The sequence below is a fragment of the Solanum stenotomum genome, chromosome 3 (assembly GCF_019186545.1).
Source record: "Solanum stenotomum isolate F172 chromosome 3, ASM1918654v1, whole genome shotgun sequence".
NCBI classification, from domain to species: Eukaryota; Viridiplantae; Streptophyta; class Magnoliopsida; order Solanales; family Solanaceae; genus Solanum; species Solanum stenotomum.
The window spans coordinates 35147991-35159127 of record NC_064284.1 but is presented as its reverse complement, the minus strand read 5'-3'; the positions used below and the strand labels follow the sequence as shown (position 1 = coordinate 35159127).

Below are 11137 nucleotides of genomic sequence, written 5' to 3'. Positions count from 1 at the left end.
GCTTGGAATATAGAACACCAATAACAAAATAGGGAGGGAGTACACAGTGTTCTGAACTAAGCAGGTACCCCATAAATCTCCAAATCACCTTTTAAGCCTGCTTTCGATCTTTATTGATATAAGGATTAATATATGTACAAAAAGTACAGTAAGTGCAACGTAAGTACAAAAATACATACTTGGTAAGTACATCAACTACCCCAACTAAGTAGTGGCAAGAATTGGTCAGAAAATACTTACTTATACCACCTTTGTAGAAATAAGGCAATCTGAATAGTAGTAAATGAGCAAATTCAACAAAATAACTTTGTTGTCTTCTGAGTCAACTTTGTCAAAGGGGATGAAATAGATGAGAACCCCTCTACGAGCCTTCTATAATAGCCATCCAATCCCAAGAAACTTCTAACATCAGTTGGAGATGTGGGCCTAGGCCAGTTTTGCACTGCCTCAATCTTCTGAGTGTCAACTCAAATTCCATCACTAGAAACAATGTGGCCTAAGAATGCCACAGACTCAAGCCAAAATTCACACTTAGAGAATTTAGCATACAACTCTCTACCCTTGAGGGTTTGGAGAACTATTCTGAGATGACTAGTATGATCTTCCTCATTCCTCGAACAAATTAGAATGTCATCGATGAATACGATAACAAACATATCAAGATAAGGCTTAAACACTCTGTTCATAAGATCCATGAAGTTGCAGGAGCATTATTTGAACCAAACGATATGACCAGAAACTCATAATGACCATAACAGGTCCTGAATGCTGTCTTAGGGATGTCACTTTCTCTTACTCCACTTGATGATAGCCTGATCTGAGGTCTATTTCAGAAAAACAAGTGGCAACCTGAAGTTGATAAAAAAGATCATCAATCATCGGAAGTGGATACTTATTCTTGATAGTAACCTTATTCAACTGACCGGCAATCTATACACATTCTAAGAGAACAATTTTTCTTCCTCACAAATAAGACCGGAGCGCCCCAAGGTGAGACACTTGGTCGAATGAAGCCTTTTTCAAGGAGATCTTTCAAATGCCTTTTCAACTCCTTCAACTCATCTAGAGACATTCTATATGGAGGAATAGAGATAGGACGAGTATTAGGAATAATATCTATACCGAAGTCTATTTCTCTCTCAAGAGGGACTCCGGGAAGATCATCTGGAAAGACTTTTGAGAACTCACTCACAACTGGAACTGACTGAATAGGTGGTGTCTCAACACTAGAGCCATTAACTCAGACTAAGTGATAGATACACTCCTTGAAAACCAACTTTCTCGCCTTAAGGTACGAAATAAAAAGACCTTTAGGTAATGCTGAACTACTCCTCTGCTCAATAACTGGCTCATTAGGAAACTGGAACTTAACTACTCGAGTCCTACAATCAACTGAGGCATAATAGGCATGAAGTCACTCCATACCTAGAATGACATCAAAATCTACCATGTCTAACTCAACTAAGTCAGCCTTGGTGTCCTTGTGATTAACATAAATGACACAATCATGATAAACTCTCTCAGCTAAAATAGACTCACCAACAAGTGTAGCAACACTAAAGGGCTCAAGAAGTTACTTAGGAAGAATACCAAAATCCATAGCAATATAAGGAGTCACAAAAGATAGACTCGTTCCTGGATCTAGCAAAGCATATACATAAAAACTAAAAACTTTGATCGTACTAGTGACAATATTTGGCGAATTCCCTTGCTCTTGGCGACTGGTGATAGCATACAGATGGTTTGCTCCTCCGCCCGTCCCTGAAGTAGCTCCTCTAGGTGCAACTCTGTCTGGTGGAGCCGCTGAAGAAGATTTGGGTCTATTGGCCCCATTACCACCACCCTGCATGTTCTTAGGGCACTTTCTCATGAAATGACCTGCCTGACCACATTTTGAAGCAACCAATGGAGCCATCACGATACACTCCTCGGTGGTTTCTACCACACTTAGCACATGCAGGAGTCCCATTACCTCCTTGTGCCACAATACCTTGAGACTGTGTAGGTCTAGCCCTGAAATTCTGCGAACTCTGATTCTTGAACTCACTTCTATTCCTTGTTGCAGGTGCACTAGCAGATGATGGAGCAAGTCCATTTGGATTTTTTTGAAAAGATGACCGGTTTGCATTACTCTTCTGCTGTCCGGTCTCATTACCTGCAGTCTTAGATTTCTTGTTTCAGAACTCTTCTCTATCTCTCAGCTTATCTTCCTTAACCTATTGCACATGGATCATCAGGCTTGCTATGTCCATATCTCCTATCAACATAGCTGCCTTGCCATCCTTACTTGACATGCGAGACAACCCAGATACAGAAAGACTCATCCTGCTCCTCATGTCAGCAACCATCTCCAGGGCATAACGGGACAATTGGGTGAACTTGAGGCTATACTCATGCACACTCATAGATTCCTACTTCAGAGTAAGGAATTCTCTTACCTTCGCCTCCCTCAGCTCACGGGGAAAGAAACTCCCCACGGAGGCCTCTTCGAACACAACCCAACTCACAATAGGTGCACCCTCAGCTCTACTCTTTTTTCATTGGTCGTACCATACTCTATCAATACCCTTTAGTTGGTATGCATCTAGTTCTACACGCTCAGAATCTGCAACATGCATCACCTCAAACACCTTCTACAACTTTTCCACAAAGTTTTCCAAATCCTCATTGACACTTGAACCGGTGAAGTCTGGAGGATTCATCCTCAAGAACTCACGAATCTTGGATGTATTAGCCACATCCTGTCGATTCCCTCTTTGTTGTCTAGCTTGGTTGGTCACCACTTGACTCAACATCCGAATAGCATCTCGAAACTCAGCATTAGTGACCTCTCATTGAGGTCGCAATTTTGGTGCATTGGGTACCCTTTGACCCTAAGGATCAACATTCCTCCTAGCGGGATGACCTATAATAGCTCTTCGTTGAGGCATGATCTGAAATATACGTGCAAGCACGAATTAGAAGAAACTTTTATAGAGTTGAACTCTATCGCACAAAATAAGTATGAAAGAAATGAGATAGTTCCTAAATGTTGTAAATGTGGTGTGCTTCACATTGATAACTAGGACTCTACAGACACGAATTCATAGACACCCTAGGACTCTTGAACTCTGTGCTCTAATACCAAGTTTATCATGCCCCGAGCCTATACTTTGGACGTAGCTGAAACTCGAGAACCATTGCTGGCTCCAAGCAAACTCTTAGCCTGACTCAACTATCAGCGAAAGACTTACTCAACATTGGATAAACTCAAAAGCCTCAAATACTTAACTTAGAACATTTAAAATATTCAAACTGTCCACAAGAGCAACTCAAGTTTGGAACATAAACAATAGAAAATGAAAAAGACTCATGAACTAACATTGGCTATTTATGAAGCCTCTACTAACTGAGATGGATGTCGGGACAAGACCCACGACATCTTACTAAACAAAATCTGATTGAAAAGTAAACTCAAGGTGAAACCCTTTGGAAAGCAAGGAGGCTCACCAACTCTAGCTGGAACTCGATTGGATCAACGGAGACCCGGTTGATGAACCCAATTCCCTGTATCTGCATCATGAAACGATGCAGGCCAATTGACGTCAGTACATGGAAATACGAGCATGCAAGGGAAAGTCTAAAACATGACATAAGCTTGAACTGGAACTGAAGAAACAACTTACCTCGTCTCAACTCAACTCAACCTCAACTCAATCTCAACTAATTTAAATAGAAAAACAATAACAGTAATGCGATATAAAGAAAAGCTTTTAAAATAGTAGATAACAACTCAATGTATTGGAAAATACAATATAAGTCAGTTTGTACATAAAAATACAAAATAAACTCTGTTTCAGAGATTTTCTAATTGACAACAATCACTATGAGCTATGTGATAATACAATGTCTCGCCCACGCTGCCAGAACTATCTTATACCTTGACGGGGTATAGAACTCCTCAACTAAGTAGATCTACTAAGCTATGCTTAAAAAGAAATAAGGAATCATCTAAAAAGTATGACCCTTTCTACCCACGTTGACTACATGGTTTATGGGGGTTGTGAGTTATCTGAACTCTCCCCTATATCGGTGCTCAATACTACTCCAAAAATATAACTTAGCTCATATGTTTTAAAAAAAGCATTTCCTCATCCTCAACTTTGATATTATTACTCAAAAGATTTCTCTTAAAAGAGACAATACTCAAAACTCCTCATGAACTCGTTTGGAAATCAGTGTTTCCTCTCATCTTAGATGTAAAAATATTTACTCTTGGGAATACTTAGTTCCCATATATCATTTAAAAAAAAAGAACTCAACTCTACTCATCCTCAAACTCAAGTACTCAAGTCTTAAAACAAATTTTAAAAGATTGTAAAAGACTTCTCAAAACGACTCGGAAGAACTCTCAAGACTCTACTCTTAACTCTACCTTGAATTTGAATTATGAATTATGAATTATGAATTCAAGGGTTATGATTCATGTTATGAATGATCTCTTGATGTTTAACAAAGATTTTAAGTGTGGATATCAAGTAGAAAATATGGGTACGATTCGAGGGAACTCACATGGAAAGAAGGACGGAAGTGTAGGGAACCTGGCGACCCTGGCACACTGAGTGGCGTGGGGTGCCAGGCCCTGAACTGCTGAAGGTGGGTTGGGGTGCACTGAGTGGCACGACACCCTAGGCCCCATCCTACAGAAACTTACTTGGGGAGCACTGAGTGGCACATCGCGGCGCCCCACCCCTTCTCCCAGAATTTTGATGAATTTTCTTGCTTCGTTTTCATGTCTAACTCCTCTAGAATCGAACGATTCCCCTCAAACTCTTATGGATTGTTACACCCAACATAATTACAATGAAATCCACTCTACATTACTCAAGAACAACACTTAAACACAAGATCCTTTTCGGAAGAACTCAATGAAACCTCATACTTAAAAAATAGATCACAAACATCAAGAAATTCATCAAGAACTCAAATTTATCAATTTTTGTGTGTGGATGAACGAACCCAACACTATGAAAGCTTACATACCTCTTAGGATCGAATCCTTGGCGAAAACCCTTCGAAAATTGCAAGAATCTTGATCGTTCTCCCTTTTCTCCTATTTTTCTCTTCTTGAACTCCTCTCAAACCCTAAGCGTAATTTAGGATTTGTAAAACTGACCCAAATCAGATTTGACCCCAAAATATTACTAAAAAATGTTTTAAGCTGATGGGGTAAGGAAAAAACCAAAATACCCCCCATTAATTCGGATAACTTTCCTTAACCAGACAGACTAACTTCAAACGGGTATATCTCCATTATCCGAACTCAAAATTTAGCAAACTCGGTGGCGTTGGAAACAGGATTTCAAGATCTTTTATTTGATATCTTATGGGCCACCTAACTCATCTTGTACTGAAAGTTATGGTCGTTTGAAGTTGACCCAAAACTCACAACTTAAGCATAACTTGCAAAATTCTCAATTTAGCTATTTCCAATTTAGTGCTTTCTAAATTTAGCCCTTTTTAAGGCGGAATGTTATAATCAAAGTGCGTACCTCATTTGATAACAAACATTATAGAACAAAAATAAATTTAATTACAAACTTCAACATTATGCATCGACAAATTGCTAAAATATAATTTTTAATTAAAATCTAACTAACATCTTTCTCGAATAATTGAATTTCTTACAGAAATAGAGATAAACAAGTATTATAACATTAAATTAAATTGAGATACCGAATTTCACAATTTTTGATTGCGTTTCATTGGAGTGGAGAACTTAGTATGAATAAATCGAAAAAAAGTCGATGTTATTGCACTTTGCTAATTAGTGACGAAAAAAATTAATAATTACCCATTAAGAGGACATTTATAAACGTAATACATTTATACCCCACTCCAGCCAACCCTCCCATCAAATTGGCATGGGTTATTAGCCTATGAATATTGTGTATGATAAAAGACTTCATAATTGAGTAAGTTTTGAGTTAAAAATCAAAGTTGAGTGATTTTATGAGAATTTTTTTTCTTGGTGAGTGATCTACTTAAACTAATTTTGTTAGCAAATATATTTATGAGTTTATTCTTTAAATAACTATTGTTGTCTTACATTTTATATTGACATTCACCAGAAAAATAATAAGGGATAAATATAGGGTAAATTACATAAATCCCATAGTTTTAATATGAAATTACAATCTATCCCTAATAAGTTTCTAATTACATTAATCCCTTAAAAATTAAAAAAACAGATACAATAATTGAAGCTCAGATACATTAATATGTAGCTCAAATATATTAAAAACTAGTTCGGATACATAATATGTAGCTAGGATACATTAAATACTAGCTCGGATACATTAATATGTAGCTCGGATACATTAAAAACTAGCTCGGATACATAATATATAACTCGGATATATTAAATACTGACTCGGATACATTAATATGCAGCTCGGTTACATTAAACAAAATAAGGGATTTTGGAGATTTTTAAAAGTAATAGGGGATAATGGAAATAAGTGAAACAAAAGGTGTGTATTTACCATTCAACTTTGATAAAGAGCGGACATTTTCTTTATTAAAAAATGTGGTACATATATACCTTCTTTATCTGACAAATGATGCATATTTATATTTTCCTTAAAAATATTATTAAGTAACATACTTGAGTTATAAAAAATTAAAAAGAAGTGTAAGGTTTTGAAAATATCTAATGATGATCATATACGTATCAACGAAGTAAGGAATCTTGTCATACAAAAATCTTCAAATATAATACAAATATTGATAATTTTAAAAATATTTTAAAATAAATACTATAATACAAAATGGTGAAAAGGAGGAGTTTAAGTTTGGTAATTCAAGGAAAAATCTCTCTCAAACAAAATTTGTTCTCCAACTGCTAAGGGATTCATCTTTTGGGCCTTGGTTCATTTTCAATAATTTCCTATTAGTTCAAAAATGGGAGCCAAAATTTGTTTCTCAAGCACACCTCAGGTACACAGCTAGCTGGCTTCGTCTACTAGAATTATCGACTGAATTTTACGACTTGCACATCTTGCAAAAGGTAGGCTCCAAACTTGGAACCCTCCTAAATATTGACTCATGTACGTTGGGAAAAATACTACAATATTTATATTGAACTGAAATTACAAAGAAGTAAATAATTTATTACAAATATTGTGGTGTGGCAAGTCAATGTCTTGAAAGCGATTTCGATCCGACTCCGATGTAAGTCGTTGTAGCCGATCGCTCCCCAAGGGTCCACAGTTACTCTCAAACACGTGCACTCGTGGCTGAAAGTCCAAAACTAACTGCCCAAGAAATAAATAGTCTAAGAATAAGAAGAAAGAAGGAAAATGTTTTTTTCTTTTGTTGTTTGTGTAGTAATGTTCACAAAAGGCCATGCTTATATAGAATTTGCAAAAGAGAAGTTTCAAAGTGAAGGTTTAATTTGTATAACGCATTGTGAATGTTAATGTCACGATCCAAAATGAGTCATGAGTGGCACCCACACTTAACCTCTTAGATGGACGAACCAACGAATTCAACCCCAACTTATTTTTATTATTCAACTTACATAATACAAACGATAATGTGGAAGCTCAAATCTTATTAATGTAAGATACACAAATCTACTAATCTCCAAATACTGAGTCTAAGAGTATCAAAGACACCAAAATGAATGAATAAAGTAGTTTGTGTCCAAAAACTAAGGACATTATGCCATGACCGAGAGAATCCAACACAAGCTCGAATGAATAGCTCACCCTGGAACCTGAAGTGTTGGAGACTGGCTAGAACTGAGGCGAGTCGTAGTCGTTGGTACACTCGTTGCACTCCACAAAAGGAAAACAAAGAAAAACACAAGTAGGGGTAAGTACGGGGCAACATGTATTGACTAGATATCATCGGCGGATCCAAAATAGAAATTAATATACATAAAGTAATAATATGAAATCAACTATAACACTTAGCAGGTGACAAGCAACAAATAACATGAACAAGTGACAACAACACTGAAACAAGTACATAATCAGTCCACACTATCAAGAACATACATGAGGACTCAGGCCTCTACACCACACTCTTTTGAGAAATGATTTCTTTGAGATTGGGTACATTAAGGGTCTGTTTGGAAAACCACCTGATAATTGGAATTAGTGTAATTACTAGGGCAGTAATTACTAGCCTAGTAATTACTCAATCTAGTAATTACACTGACCTGTTTGATTGCCACAGTGTAATTACATTGTAATTACACGTGTCCAGTTTGGATGCTACAGTGTAATTACACATATTCTGGATGCACAATTGCAATCATAAAATTATATTAAAAATAAAAATTAATTATTTAAAATTTATACTAGACAAATAAGAAATTTTATAAATGATATTAAATTAAATATTTAAGATATATATTATTTTTAAAAAATATATTAATTAATAAAAATATGTTCTTAACTAATATTATGACAAAAAATAATTGATTTATATTTTTTCCAATTGAATTGATCATAAAAACTAAAAGTATGAAGTTTCTACGAATATCTTGAAATGCATGTTTGATAAAAAGATTACTATATAAATAAAATGCCATAAATTATTAAAATGTTTGACAAAACGATAATCTATCAAGTCTAATTAAAAAATGACTTGCAATGTGAATTCAATATTACTAAAACAAATTAAACAGAAAATATAACATAAGTTATAAATTCGAAACAAAATTTTTAACATAATGCTCTTATCAGAAATTTCAACATATCATACATAAATATGATTTTTTTTTTTAAAAAAAACGTAAGTCTATAACCTTACTTAACAATAAATTCTATTTTAATTTAAAAATTAGAATACTAATAAAATTATGCTAATGAGAAAAATAAGCATGGCATAAAGAAATAGATAATACTAAAAAATTGCATAGAATCACGTGAAGTGAGGTTGAGAATGAGAAGAAAATGAAATATAATAATAAAAAATAAAAATAAACTTTTAGAATAATAAAAATAAAAATAGAAATAAAAAGAAATTAAAAAGTAATCAACTGGTAATTACACCATGTAATTACCAACAATTCACAGCCTCTCCCTATGAATTGGAGAGTGTAATTACTCCCTGCCAATTACATCAATTACATGATGACAAAGTAATTACTTGTCCAGCCAAACATAACAGACAATGTAATTACACCCAATTACACCAAATCCAATTACCAGGGTGACTTTCCAAACAGGCACTAAGCTGTTCTTATATGCTTTTCTTTAATGCTATAGCGTCGGAACGTGACACCTGATCCAAAAATATCATGCCGGCTAGTGGCATCCGATCCAAATATATTGTGTTAGAATGTGACTCTCGATCCAAATATATCGTGCCGGAACATGAAACCCGATCTAGTAATACTATGCGGGCTCATGGCACCGATCCAAATATATCATGCCGGTTCGTGGCACCCTATCCAAATATATCGTGTCAGCTCGTGGCACCTAATCCAACAACATAGTTAATTTCTTATTCTTTATCATCACTTTACACTTCATTAGCAATATTTCATCACGACTTCTTTATGCAAGGCATCACTTTAATAGAACAAATTCAAGATTATGGATTTTGCGGTCTTGAAATTTTAGACCAATCACAAACAACATATCAATTATCCAAACCACAACAATCAAGTACATAGAAAATTTCACAATATAACTCAATGAATATCAATCACTATTAAGAGTCTCTCTATCACATAAAATAAACCATAACCTACCTTAACCGAAGAACCGAAGTCAAGCAAGTTAATTTCCCAATGTTTTTCCTTTCCTCAATGCCTTCAAACGTTTCCAATCTATCAAGTATACAATATTCATAAGCAAACGAGTCCGTAGAAACTCATATTACTATATATATAGCCTAGACTCTATAACCCATCCAAATCTATAGTCAATTTCCTAAAGTAAAAGCCTAAGGTTAGTCTCAATTCCTCCCATTATCATAACTTTAATGGTATTCAAGTAATACAATACACCTAATATTTAATTACCTATATCAATATATCAAAACTTAATTTATATTATGATAACAAAATAATAATATATAAAAATGGAATCCACTGGTTACGAAACCAGTGGCAGACTAGAAGCAACCCAACACAGCAACCCAACACCCAATCCAATTATAACATCTAGAACTCAAATTTGATTAACAATCACACTAAAACCTTAGTTGCTCATCATTAATAGTTGGTCTCCACCTTCCAATCACAATGCACCTTTTACTTTTCAATTCACATTCTTTAGCCACAATGATTTACAATATAAATACCCACCGATCAATGATATTATCATTAGTATCCCTCAATTTTGTTACTATCATTACCAAGACAAATCCTTAACAATAAACCCGTGACACCCATAAACTACTTTTTCAATTTCAAAACCTCTTTCAACTAAAATATTAATTTTATAATTTTTGTCCATTAACTAAGCAGTAAAAATATCTCCACTCAGCGACAATTATATGTAAATCGGATGCAAAGTATAAATAAGGTGGATAGCATTAATTAGGTTACCTTACTTCTCGTTGTCGACGTTGAAACATGTTTAGTGTTTGACTAAAGAATAAATTAAACCCAATTTAACTTTAATTCATTCTTGTATATGGATCAGGAGACATAGAATACTAAATAAATTATGAAATTGGTCCATTAACTACTAATTAAATAAAAAATAATTATTTAATAATTACCCGTCAACTAAATTCACCGTAGTTAAATAAATAGTTTAAAATCACCATTTAAAGTTTACTGAAAGAGTCGAAATAGTTCTAGTACTCAGAATGACCTAACAGGTCATTACAGTTAATGTCATTAAAAGCCATTACATCACATTCTACAAAAACTCTTCTTTTGTTTTGGAACGGAAAAAATATTCTCTTTGTAACATAATTTACTTTGTGTTTTGCATTACACAAAAAATGAATAAAGTTAGAATTAATATCACAATCCCCCACTAATGCAAAGATAAAGAGTAAGAAATTTTTTTGGACAAAAGGAAGGAACGTGTACTTAAGTGTCAATATCTTTCGATTTGAACAAACACATAGTGATATGATGCAACAACTTAATATCCACAAAGTGAAGTACTCTTGAAGTGAGTAG

General features: G+C 34.6%; 1 protein-coding gene across 1 annotated transcript in view; it reads right to left on the bottom strand.

Annotated features, from left to right (window-relative positions):
• LOC125857448 (uncharacterized) overlaps positions 1-11137 on the bottom strand; it is a 622948-nt gene that overhangs the window by 168108 nt on the left and 443703 nt on the right. The window lies entirely within an intron of this gene.